The sequence below is a fragment of the Meriones unguiculatus genome, chromosome 14 (genome assembly GCF_030254825.1).
Source record: "Meriones unguiculatus strain TT.TT164.6M chromosome 14, Bangor_MerUng_6.1, whole genome shotgun sequence".
Lineage (NCBI taxonomy): Eukaryota > Metazoa > Chordata > Mammalia > Rodentia > Muridae > Meriones > Meriones unguiculatus.
In genome coordinates, this window is record NC_083361.1 from 82,193,735 (window position 1) to 82,206,436 (window position 12,702).

The following is a 12,702-nucleotide window of genomic DNA, read 5'->3' on the forward strand; positions in this document are numbered from 1 at the left end:
CTGAGAGATGATGGCTTTCCAGTGATGAGTGCTCCGCCCCTCACAGTCCCTCCAAACTGCATATCAAGGAACACAGGTACATCTGTGCAGCTGCCATTAGCCTAATAAAGCTATTCATTACAGAGCTAATTGCACCCTTTAAGATTTTTATTTATTCTCTCTCTTTCACCTTCCTTTCAATAAAAATACTTAACTTGGCAATAATAATAAGCAGTAAACAACCCTGTGAGGAAGCCATTATTGCTCCCAATTTATAAATGAGGAAAACAGGGCTCAGAGTGAAGCTATATTAAGATTTTTTTTTCTGGCTCCCAAGTTCCTTTTCTTGATACTGCACCAGAAATGATAAGGTCCTCCTGTCACCCGCTCTTCAAGTTAACCTCACGGTTGTGGGCATGTGCTGGGCGCCAGGTGTCAGACACATTCCTGCCCTCCAGGAACGCACCTTCTAGTCGAAGGCGATGAGCTGCCCACACGAAACCTGCAGGGCAGCCCTGTAGCACCTCATTTGTCCCTCACGGGGAATGAGCTGTCGGGTTAAGTGGGTTTTACAGATGGAACCACAGAACTTCAGCTCAGAGGAGCCTCAGAGACGCACCGGTCACACCCCCTCTGTCTTGGTTCCGTCCAGTGATAGTAGGTTTAGGCAAGAATTCAGCTCCTTTTCCTCCTCAGACAGGACTTTAACAATATGTTAACAATTGTTTTGACGTATGTATTTCTTTGGAATTTGGAAGTATGGAATTCTTTGCCAGAGGGACTGTTCCCATCTAAAACTTTTCCATGTGCATCAGTATATTTGTCACAATCTATGCCATGACACTGCACAAGGACACAGTGGTGCCTCTGAACTTTCTGAACAATGTATGGGAGTCTGTCCTGTGTGTTTCTGTGGACCAGATTTCTGCCTTACACCCAAGCTGCTTAGTTCCTGTCCAGCACTCAGCATCATGCTTCTGGTTTTAGTTTTACACACACATTCACACATGCACACACTCACATACACACATATACACAGTCACCCACGCATATATTCATACACACTCACTCACATATATACGCTCACTCACATATGTCCAGTCACACACTCATACACACACACACACACACACACACACACACACACACACACACAGTTGAACAAAGTGTGCTAACTATGTAATTAAACACATTTGCTTGGCTTGTTAGCTTCAGGCCAAAGACCCCAAATCTCTGAGGCGGTTTTCTCACGTCTAAAGTGACAGGGAGTTAAAAGGTGGCTAGAACCTAATAGGTGTTTAGCTCCCCCCTTCCCCTTCCTGCTTTCCAAGGGTCCAAGAAACTCTTAAAAGCCGTGTGCTTTCTCACACACAAAGTGCACCGAGATACAAAAGGAAAACTAGACTGAGAGCGTGCGGACCGTGAGACTCAATCCCCTCTGCACAGCAAATCAAAACTTCCTTCTGTCCAAAAACCAAAACAAAATAATCTGCATAGAGCATGTCGGGTTCCTTCCTCCCGGGAGAATAGAGTAGACTTTAACACAAAGCATAATTCATATCATCTCCTGATCTCGGGCCGTGGCACCTCATGAAAACTATTAACACGTCTCCCACTGCCTACTTTATGAACTTGTGTAAAAGCAGATCAGGTGAGCAGGCTCAAGGTGATGGCCAGATCCCAGAGTACTTGAAATCTGACCTCATGTGAAGCGATTGTATCCAAGGCACCTTGGGAAGCAGAGCTCTTGGGGTGTGCCTGAGCTGTACCCCCTGCACTGTCACAACGTGAGTAGAGGGAAGGAGCCCTCCAGCTCTTGTAGCTCAACCCCCCTCCCCCCCCCCAAAAAAAAAAAAAAACAGTAAAGAAACAGGCATCCGGAGTCCTTTCAGGGCCCCAAACGTGGATTCTGGTCCAGGTCCCAGATGGCTCCTGATTTGCTAGGAATACCGTATTAATCAAACAACAAAGCCATGAGGGAAGGAACTGGAGCCTTTTAGTGCCTTTGTCTTGGGGTTCAGGTTCCCTGTTTTTAATACGGTGATGTAGAGGAGTCTGGGTAAAAGTGCCTGATGGGGCTCTGTGCTGAGGCTCTCCCATGTTCTGTTTTCTAGGACTGGGTTCTTCATGAGGACCAATGCCTGCCTCCCTTGGCAAAAGTTCTGGCCTGGCCTTGCCTGAGTTGTGACATCTTTCTTTTCCTTCCTAGAGGAATTTCGCAGAGCCAGAAGGGAGGTCTAATCTTTACTGTGCCTGGCGCTAAGAGCCCAGTGAACAGGTCTCATCTTCTCCCCTTTTCTTAGGGGATTTTAAACTCCAGCCTGTAGCTGATAGAGACAGCCAGAAGTAAGGCCCCTGACCTCCTCCAAAGCACAGCCAGGGTGAGGGGAACTCATACGTGTGTTTCTTCTGCTTCCCAGATAGGTGCTCCTGCCTTGCACGACAGGGACAGAGGGTGCTGGACCCAGTAGTGTCCCTGGCTCGTAAGAAGCCAGCTGTTGTCCTCTACCTCTGCTCCCTCAGTAGCTCCCTGGTCTCCATAATGCCTCAGGGACTTAAACCAAATGACTCCACAGCAATGCTCTCTCTCTGGGTGTTGCAAAATCTCCTCTGCCTTTAGCAGAGCTGGGTGTTTGGAGAGTATTTTTTATGTCTTGCCCGAGACTTGAATCAAAGTTACAAGAAGCACAGAAGACCAAGCAAGAAAGCAAATGTGGGCAGCCAACCTTATAACCTCAGCTAATCTTTAATTGTGCCTTAATTGAAGGCCTATGAAGTAGATACCGGAAGAGGAATAATAACATGTTGAGTTTATTTAGCATGCTAACCCACAAACCTGTATTATAATAGTAATTGCTGGCATTCATTGCACCCCACTTTCTTTGCTGTATCTTTTTTTTCTCCCCTCTACCCTCTGAGGAGAGTATGATACCTTTCACACAGATGAGGAAAACAAGTCTCACTTGTCCAAACACTGGGCAGCCCCTGCCCCAGACTCAGACGGAGGCCTCTGCCACGCTCGCTGTGACCTCACTTTGTATACGCAGCAGGCAGTTGGTGCCCTGAGACCAGGGCCTAAATTCCTTATTCACTTGTCTTTCCAGGGCACCTCACTCACCCCTTTGCGGTGTTCAATGGCAAAAGTATTGAAACCCAAGCCCAATAATGTTGTAATGTATGTCCTACTATCTCCCTTTGTCCAAATGAGTTGAGTAGGATGTAGAAAGTTTCTAGACTTAGCTTGGTCAGCTGGTTCCCCCAGCGAGACAAACTGTTGGTTATATTTTTTCTGTCACTTTCTCAGAACACTTCCAGAATCCCCTTTACCCTTACCCTTACACACACGCCAGCACGCACGCACACACACACAGCATTCATGCTTTTACAAAGCTGTTTTCCCACCAGAGGGTGAGTAGAAACAAACACATCAGACCCATTGGTCTGTCACTGCCAGACGTGGTCTGATGAGCTCCACACTGTCACATGGAATTGGCCTAAGCCCTCCCAGGGCTGAAGCCTCCACCACTCCGGAAAGCGTTTTACTTGGTCTGTTTGCTTTGTAGGTTGCTCATTTCATTTTGCCAAGATTGAGGCTTTTGATAAACTCAGGCACTTAGGTTGACCTTAGGTTTGGTAAGATCACCTGGTTAGCCCTTTCTTCATGTGCTAGGCAGTCTACTCCTTACAGGATTAGTCCAGAAATTTTGTTACAACCGTAGAGGCAGACTGACTGACTGACTGACTGATATCTCATGTAGCTTGGGCTGGCCTTCAACTCACTAAAGGATGACCTTGAACTTGGATTCTCCTGCCTCCACGTCTCAAGGAAAGCAATTATTATCATCACACAGGGCTGGGAATCAAACCCAGGACCTCCTGCATGCTAAGTCAGCACTACCAACTGAGCTACATCCTTAGCTCTAATATCATTTTAACTGAAGTATAGAGGTCCAGTTACCCTGCTTAAGGTCACATGGCTGGTCAGGGGTGTCTGGGTTGAAAAGCACAACTTTCCCGTTGCAGTGGTGACCGTACCCCTTAGTAGCATCAGGACCCAAAGCCAGCCACCTACCACACACTGATGGGAGGACAATAACCCTAACTCTCTGGATGGTTTGTGAAGATTAAATAGGGTGACATTTTGCCAAAAGTCTGTGCATCCTGGCAGATGCCTTTTTCCTTCTTTGAGGTCTCCGTGGCCAGTGGTTCTCACTGACTTAGTTGCCAGACACTTTGATGTAAGTGCAGCCATCATTTCTCACCGCGTCTCTTTTATGTTATTGCATAGTGAGGGAAAGCAGAGGTCTAGGCTGTGTGCCTTATACCACGACAGCACCAGTCCCACACGGTCCCTGTGGTGCTTCCCTTTCTAGGCTTTGGGAAGCCTTTGTCACATGCATCAGGGCTGCTGGGAGAACTCAGTGGTAGCATGCCTTCTGAAAAGGCTGGCTTTGGGCTAGGGAGATGTTTTATCTGGTAAAAGGCTTGCTGCATAAGCAGGAATTGAGTTAGGATTCCAGCAGCAACATAAAAGCTGGTCCTAGTGACGTGTCAGGCCTATAATCCCAGCACCTGGCAGGAAGAAGTAGGTTTGCCGGGTCTTCCTGTCCAGCCAGTCCAGCTAATCAGTGCAGTTCAGTGAGAGATCCTGTCTTGAATAATAAGGAAAACTTCACAGAAGATACCGGATAGCATCAGCCCCTGGCTGTCAAACATGCATTAATGGGCTTGTGCAGTCATCACACACACGCACACACACACACACACACACACACACTAACTTTTCAGCAAAATAAGAGAGATAATGAGGGAACTTGAAGGCTGTATTAGGAAGGTGTAGGCAGAGCACTACTCACTCTGTGCTCTGCCACCTTCCTCGTGATTGGTGGGCAGAGAGAATCCACCTAACCCAGGGGCTTCTGGGAAAGTGCCCTGACCTCCCTAAAAGGGAGAGTGAGCATGCCAGCAGAGGATTGCTAGCAGCCATCACAAAGGTGAGGTGAAATTTCAAATTACGTTAGCTGTTTGCTTAAGGAACAGCAGATGAGGCCCTGTGGATTCTTAAATCCTGTTGGCAATGCTGCAAAAGGAAAGCACAACCATTTGGACTGTTCCCCTGGACCATATGCGGTCTGGACCGCAAAGATGACCTTTTAATGACAGCTTCCTGCCTCTGAAGGGTCAGAGTGTGGTGAATTGTTTTCAAGAGGCCTGGTTTTAATCATCACTTCAGTCAGAAGAAAGGGCACATATTCACACCATTCTGGGATGTTCTTCCAGCTAGGTTTCAGGGTGATATTTACCACATTTGGAACCTTTTTTTTTTCTTGAGGACCCACAGTGGCCCACGAATGGAATTTCATCTTCTGAAGGATTCTAGCACTAGATTAAGAGATGTGAAGTCATTGTCAAGAACACACACACCAGCAGATAAATACCTCTTAGCTCTGTGTAAAAGGAAGGACAAGTATCACAAAGACCAACTTCAAAGCCACTGCCTTCCCTACTCCATTATAGCCAACTTACTCACTGCAGGGAAAGAGTTATTTGTAGGAGCCATTAACAGGTTTTAACTAATGTCATCAAAACAGCTTCCAGAAAGTTGACTAATTAGTTTCTTCTTCATTTAAGAATCTTGACCATCTTTTAGCTTTGTTGGTCTCCTTGTGGGGCTCCTGTCCCTTCCTTGTCCCTCTAATCCCATCACTCTCTTCCTCCATAAGACTCCCTGCGCTCTGCCCAAAGTTTGGCCTGGAGTCTCAGCATCTGCTTCAATCCCCTGTTGGGTGAATCCTTTTAGAGGACCCTCTATAGTAGATTCCCATCTGTTTCCTCTCTTCCACCACTTCTGGTGTCTATCCCATTTGTCACTCTGAATGAGATTTAAGCATCCTCCCTAGGATCCTCCTTGAGGACCAAGAGAGGACCATTCAGGGAGATGACCTAAACCCCCTGCTCAGATGTGGCCGATTGGCAGCTCAGTCTCCATGTGGATCTCTGAGTGAGGGGAGCAGGGGCTGCCTCTACTATGAACTCAGTTGACTGCTTTCTGATCACTCTCACAGCCTTGATGGTGCAGCCTTGCCAGGCAATGGAGGAAGAGTATCCAAGCAGTCCTGATGAGACTTAACAAGCTATGGGCAGATTGAAATAGTGGAGAACTCCCCCTTTCAGTGGACTAGGAGAAGGGGATGAGAGGAAGAGGGCAGGAGGGTGGGACTGGGGAAGTTGAGGGAGGGGGCTTCAATAGGGATATATAATGAATAAATTGTGAAGAAAAAAATTAAAATAAAAAAGAATCTTGACTATCATTTCATCATATTAAAACCCACATGATGTGTACCTATAGCAAATGTGTTCATCCTATCATTATGAAAATTTAGGCATAGGGTTAAGTATAGAAACTGACCAAGGTTACAAGCTTATTTTAAATGTTCATGTTGTCTGGTTTTGAGGATTTTACTTTTATGTAGAATGCATGCATCTCTGCATATGTGCACATCGGCTTCATAAGCCCAGTAGTTAAACAGGATGCTGGATGCTCACTGGCAGTCCCTCCAGAACTTCCTTCCCAGGGCCCTGCCAGCTCAGCAGCCCCTTCTCCAGTTCTTCCAAGTGACTCTTTCTCCGTAAGGTTCTCCTCATAAAACAGAAATTCACTCAGGGCACGGGCTCAGGGTTGTTCCACTCTGTGTAAGCTTAATCTGTCTGTGCCCAGCCCGTGAATGCACTGGTGCTGTACAGTCCAAAATCAAAATTTAATTAGTCTTCAAAGGAACCTTTGCTGGTAAAATAGATGGCAAAGAAGCCTTTGTTTTCAAAGTTTGGTGGCTGTTTTTCAAGCACTTTTTTTTTTCTTGTACCCAAATGACAGAGTCTGGGGGTAGTGAACTTTTGACATAAGGAGAATAAATCCTTCAAGAGAAAATCTATAGCCACTTGAGGCTTGGCTTGGCCCCAGCAGGATTTTAGGAACTGTTATAACTGGACCCCTCCTTACCACCTCCCTCAAGGGCCCCAATCCTTGGCTTAATGCTTGCATTTCCATAATAAAGGCCACCATCTCTCATTTCATCACCAACTCCCCAAGAACCCTTTAAAGACCCAGGCAGCGCCATTGTGGGAAGGTTTCCCTGGGTCCTTCTCTGCCCTCTCTCCCTCTTGTCCCTTCTGAACCTGTGGGTTTTTCCAAGGGAGAGATTAAATCAGTAGCAAGGAGCTGTTTAATTAAACTCTCCCCCTCCCATCTCCAAAGTTGCTGGAGACTTTTTTTGACTTCTCCTTGGCAAGGCCTAATCACTGTAATTTAGCAGATTCTGTAATTACTTACCACACGCGGAAGCAGTTTGATGGCTGTTTCTTTGTCCTGCCTATTTCAACCTCAACTGACAGCTGAGTTCACCCTGTGAATGTCTAGAACAGCCTGGTGGGAGGCAGTGAGGTGCAAATTCACTAGTGATCTTTGAAAGAGTCTGGGTTATAAGTAAAAAGGGCTAGAGAGAGACATGGCGCTACCTCTGTGCAGGTCCTAGGAGGGTGGTGTGTTGAATTTTTGTGACTGTACCTTGTAGAATAAAATGTCTACTGGCAGGATGATTTGGGGATTAAGGAGAAAGAGCTACGGCCCTGGCGGTAGTGATACCAAGGGTCCACTCCACCTGCAATTGTGTCTTTCAGAGAAAGGAAGCCTGCTTCAGCCTTAGATGCTCAGTCTCTGGACCTTGGTTTGGGATCCAGTTCTGTTTCAAGGCCTGACCCACCTGCTTGGCACTCTTTCACAGGGCTTCTGTCCTGTGCAGAAGGGCTCTCTTTATTCCTTGCTTAATTCTGCCAATGATAATATATTTCATAATTACAGGCTAGGTTTAATTTCATTAATTGTGAAGGGAAGGATATTCAAAAAGTTATGCAATATTTGCATAGTCACATAGCCAGGAAATGGGAGAGTTGTGATCTTTCATACTTGGATGTGAATCCAAAGCTACATTTGTAACCACTACACTTGTGCACTCTAAGGTATGGTTCTTTTCTAGTTTTATTTTTTCCTACTTTTATTTAAATAGATTTTTTTCATACATTGCATTCTGATTATGTTTTTCCTCCCCCAACTCTCCCCAGATCCTCCTCATTTCCCCATCTATCCAAGTCCACATCTTTTATTTCTTTTTCTCATTAGAATACAAATAGTCATGTAAATAATAATAAGAAGAAGATTAAATAAAAACAAACAAACCAGAATAGGACAAAACAAACAAACAATCAGAACAGAGCCAAAGAAAAAGCCCAAGAAACACATCCAGATGCTGAAACACAAACATTTATGCACAGAGAAAACCCATAAAAACAAAATCGGAAAACATAACCCATAAGCAAAAGATCTGTAAACAAAGCATTGTGGGACCAAAATACCACTGAGTTTGTTTTGTGCTGGCCATCTACGGCTGGATATGGAGCCAGCCCTTGAACAGGGTTTGCATACCTAGTGAGAGTCTGTTGGAGAAAACTAAGTTTTCCTTTGGGAGTGGTCACCAATCAAGAATAGCCTCTGGGTTAGGGAGAGGGCTTGTGCCTTCTTCCCTTCTCAGCACTGGGACTTCATCTAGCTTAGACCTGCGCAGGCCATATGCACACTGCCACAACCTCTATGATGTCATACGGGCATCAGTCCCGTTGTGTCTAGAAGGCCTTGTTTCTTTCCTGCCTTCCTTGCCCACCAGCTCATACAATCTTTCCACCTCCTCTTCTGCAGAGTTCGCTGGAGCCCTGCAAGAAGGGTTGATGAAGACATCCCATTTAGGACTAATTGTTTCAAGATCCCTCACTTTCTGTACATTGTCTGGTTATAGATCTCCGGGTTTGTTTCCTTTTGCTGCAGGAAGAGCTTCTGTGGTCTATGAGTATAACAGAATGTCTTTAGGAGCCATTTTATTCCTATATTCCTTTAGCAGAACAGGAGTATTTAGTTTTCCCCTAGGTCTACACCCTATCTAGTCTCAAATTCTTAATCGCTCAGACAGTCAGGCCTGGATTCCATCTCACCGAGTGGGCCTTAATTCCAGTCAGAGAGTGGCTGGTTACTCTTACGCCCTGTGCCACTATGGCACACCAGTGTATTTGCCGGGCAGTTCACTGTTGTAGATCGCAGGGTCCATCGCTGAGTTGAGATAGTTACCTTTGCCTCTGGTGCTGCTCACTGCACCTTCCCATGGACACTAGTCAACAGGGACGAAGGCTCTAGGTAGGCACCAGCTCGACTTCTTCATGTGGTTTTCAGCCCTAGGATCTTACTATCAGTTTGTGGAGAAAAACCACTAAATAGCCTGGGCAACAGCCTGGGTTGTTTGGAGGTTTCCACAGGGCTCCTTTGGCCAACAGCTCACTTAGTTGTAATGCTTCATTTGGTGGTGAGGATGTCTAGTTGGGGCTTTGTTTCCCCCTGAAATTCAATGATTCCAATTTAATTTCTTTTGTATATGTAAATATTTCAAGAAGCCTCTACTGTATTAGGTTTCCATATGACCCCTCAAATGGCTCTATATCTGTCCCTTCCCATATTCCTTCACTTAGGCCCCTCTTCGCTATCCCTCCAGTTCCAGTTCCCTCAAAACCCCGACCATCCATAACTGTCTGCCTTATTTAGCCCAGGCTAGCTCCTGATTTACTACATATCAAAGGATGTCCTTAGACTTCGGATTCTCCTGCTTCTACCTCGCAAGCGTGAGGAATGCCGGCATTCACCGCCATGCTCAGCTTTATGCAGTGCTGGGTATCTCACCCAGGGGGCTGTGAGTGCTCTTCAAGGACTTCGTCGACTGAACTATATCCCCAGCTCTTTAAGGTGTATAACTCCTATTTTTTTAAGTATTTGTACGTGTGTTGGATATAATGTATATGCGAGTATGTACACGCACGTAAAAGCCAGAGCAATATGTCTGACGTCTTCTATTGCTCTCCACCTTACTTCTTTGATTCAGGGTCTCTCCCTAAACCAAAAGGTTGCACTTTGGGAGTTTGTGTATCTCTGCCCACCAATGCTGAGGTTACAGACAACCCATAAATAGCCTGGGCAACAGCCTGGGTTGTTTGGAGGTTTCCTTGGGGCTCCTTTGGCCAACAACTCACTCATTTGTAACCCATTCCCATCACTGGAGGTTTCATTTGGTGGTGAATAATGCTGGCCTTATTACATAGATGCTGGGCATTCAAATTTAGGTTCTTATGCTCACAAATCATGTTTTTTTATCCACTGAAGCATCTCCCCTGCCTATTTTTCAGTGCTAGAGAATGTGTTCTGTTAATCTCTTTACGGATTTTGGAACAATTTCTGTATTGCTCGAATTTAATTATTTTTGCTTTATCGTGTATTTATTTATGGAGAAGCTGCATTAGGAATTAGTAGTCTCTCAAGCTTTCGTGCATACATTTAGAGTCATGCCTGTGGCGAAAGAAATCTTTTTTGGTTTCTTTCTTTCTCTTTCTTTTTGTGGGGGTGGAGTTGTGGGGGGATTATTTGTTTGGTTAGTTGTTTTGGTTTCTCGAGACAGAGTTTCTCTGTGTAGCCTTAGCTGTCTTGGACTCACTTTGTAGACCAGGCTGGCCTTGAACTCACAGAGATCCACCTTTTGGTTTCCTAGAGTACAGTGTCACTGCCAGGTGGGGAGACGGCCTCTGCTGAAGATGACATTGCTTCCTGCAGTGCCCTGTCTCCTTCCAGAAAACTGCTACAGGCCACATTGGGCCTCACTCTAGACAAGAGACCAGAAGGCCCAGGCTGCTGTTTAGAGGCTGCAGAGTAGGTCATTAGGAAAGAGCCCTGGCACCATGTCCTCTGCTTGCCAAGGCAACATGGAGCAGAGTGGCTGTGATAGTGACGCCTTTCGCCCTGTGGCGGGGTTCTGCCTGTGGATAGAAAGACCAGTGGATGAAAGAAAACTTGAATTTGCTGCTTTCCTTACAGAAGACCCGGGGGGTGGTAGGGAAAAAAAAAACAGACTTAGAAGACGTGCTTCTGATGTCCTTCTGACATCAGGGAATTGGAATGGGAGCCCAGCTGTCTCCAGGAAACTCTACCACATAGATGGATGGAAAGATAAAAGTGGCAGTGGCCATGGTCTTCTCAGAGTTTCTTTCTCCTTCCCAGTACTGCCTCAGTCACCTCCCAGACCTTGACCCAAGCCAGGGGAGATGGCCCACACCTGTAATCCCAGCATTTGGGAGGCAGAAGTAGGAAAATCATGGATTCATTACCATCCTGATCTACACAAGTTCAAGGTTAGCTTGGGTTACAGGAGACCTTATCAAAAGAAAAATAAAACAAAACAACAACAACAAAAAACTACGACCCCACCAAGCACTGCCAGCATTGCCTAGTAAGGGAACTTCAGATGAGAAAGGAATTGCCATCCCTGAGTCAGCAAGCTTCAGAGACCCTCTATGGAGCAGCGTATGAGGATCTGAGATCTAAGTGGCCCTGTGTAGCTCTCCAGTGGTCATTCTTATAACACCCACAAGGAAACTCCTCACACCCCAATGCCACCCAGCCCTGACACCCAGCCTGACATCAGTCTAAGCAAATGTCCACCCTGATTGATGTCAAGGCCCATCGTGCTCTCCTCCAGAGCTTGCTGGAGGAGCACACTTGCCTCACTGAGCATTAGAAAGGCCCATGGCATCTAAGAAAGACCTGCAAGAAACTCACTCAAAGCAAGTCTCCAGCCGAGAGTCCTGACCAGGCAGGGTCCACTTCCTTTTTTCTTGATTTCTATATGAACTCTGCAACTTCAACTATGGTCTTATTCTGGCCTTGTTTCTTTTAAATTAATTCTTTTTAAGTTCTTATAATATATATGAAACAAATGCACTTTGGTATATATATACAGCAAAAGAGACTCTTCTCTGTGATGGGTGGGAGAGGGCTATGCCTGCTTCGAGGACAGCCCTGTGGCAGGATCTGTGCATTGACATGCCTCCTGGTTTGAAGGACACTGTTACTGAGGGTGACAGAAAGCTTGTACACATCTTGTAAGTCTTCAAAACAAACAGCCCTTTAACTTAACATGAGTGTGGGTGTCAGTCATGCACATGTCTAGTTTAGTGAACATTCTGGGACATGTGCAGCCAGCCTCTACAAAGACGGACTCCCATCCCTCCTGGGTTTGGAGTGAAGGCTCCTGTAACAGAAACTTCTCAGAGTCATAAAGCCCTCTATTCAAATCCTGCCCCTTCAGGATATCTTTAATTTTGATCTGTTTCAACTTTTCCCCCATTGCCATCTCTTGCTCACCATCGCCTTGTAGTTCCTGATGCTTGCCTGATTGCCTTCAGTAAAAGAATGAGGAAAGGGGGTGGCTTTGGAGGCAACTGCTTTCCTTACAGATGTTTTTTGGTTTTTCTAATATACAAGTAATACATCACCGGTTCTTTCCTTCAAAAGTAAACGAGGAATAAATTGTCATACACTCCGTGCAGACAAAGCAAACAGAACACTAAAAAAGTGGCACGGGGCAGTGAGGAAATGACTTCAATGTTAAATCAATCCCCATTCTAGTAGCCCCAATGCACACAGGCAGATAATTCATCAGGAACAAGCGCCAGTGCCACCGCCAGGTAGTCCACTGTCACGGAGGGGATTTCAGCATCCTCTTCACAAGTGGACGGACGGCAAATTGTTCACTAAATATTAGTGCCCAGTGAGCAAAGGCAAGTTTAATGGTAGGACGTGAA

The 12,702-nt window shown here is 45.8% G+C and overlaps 1 protein-coding gene across 1 annotated transcript in view; it reads left to right on the forward strand.

Moving 5' to 3' along the window:
- Positions 1–12,702, forward strand: part of Tenm4 (teneurin transmembrane protein 4) — a 388,185-nt gene that overhangs the window by 136,938 nt on the left and 238,545 nt on the right.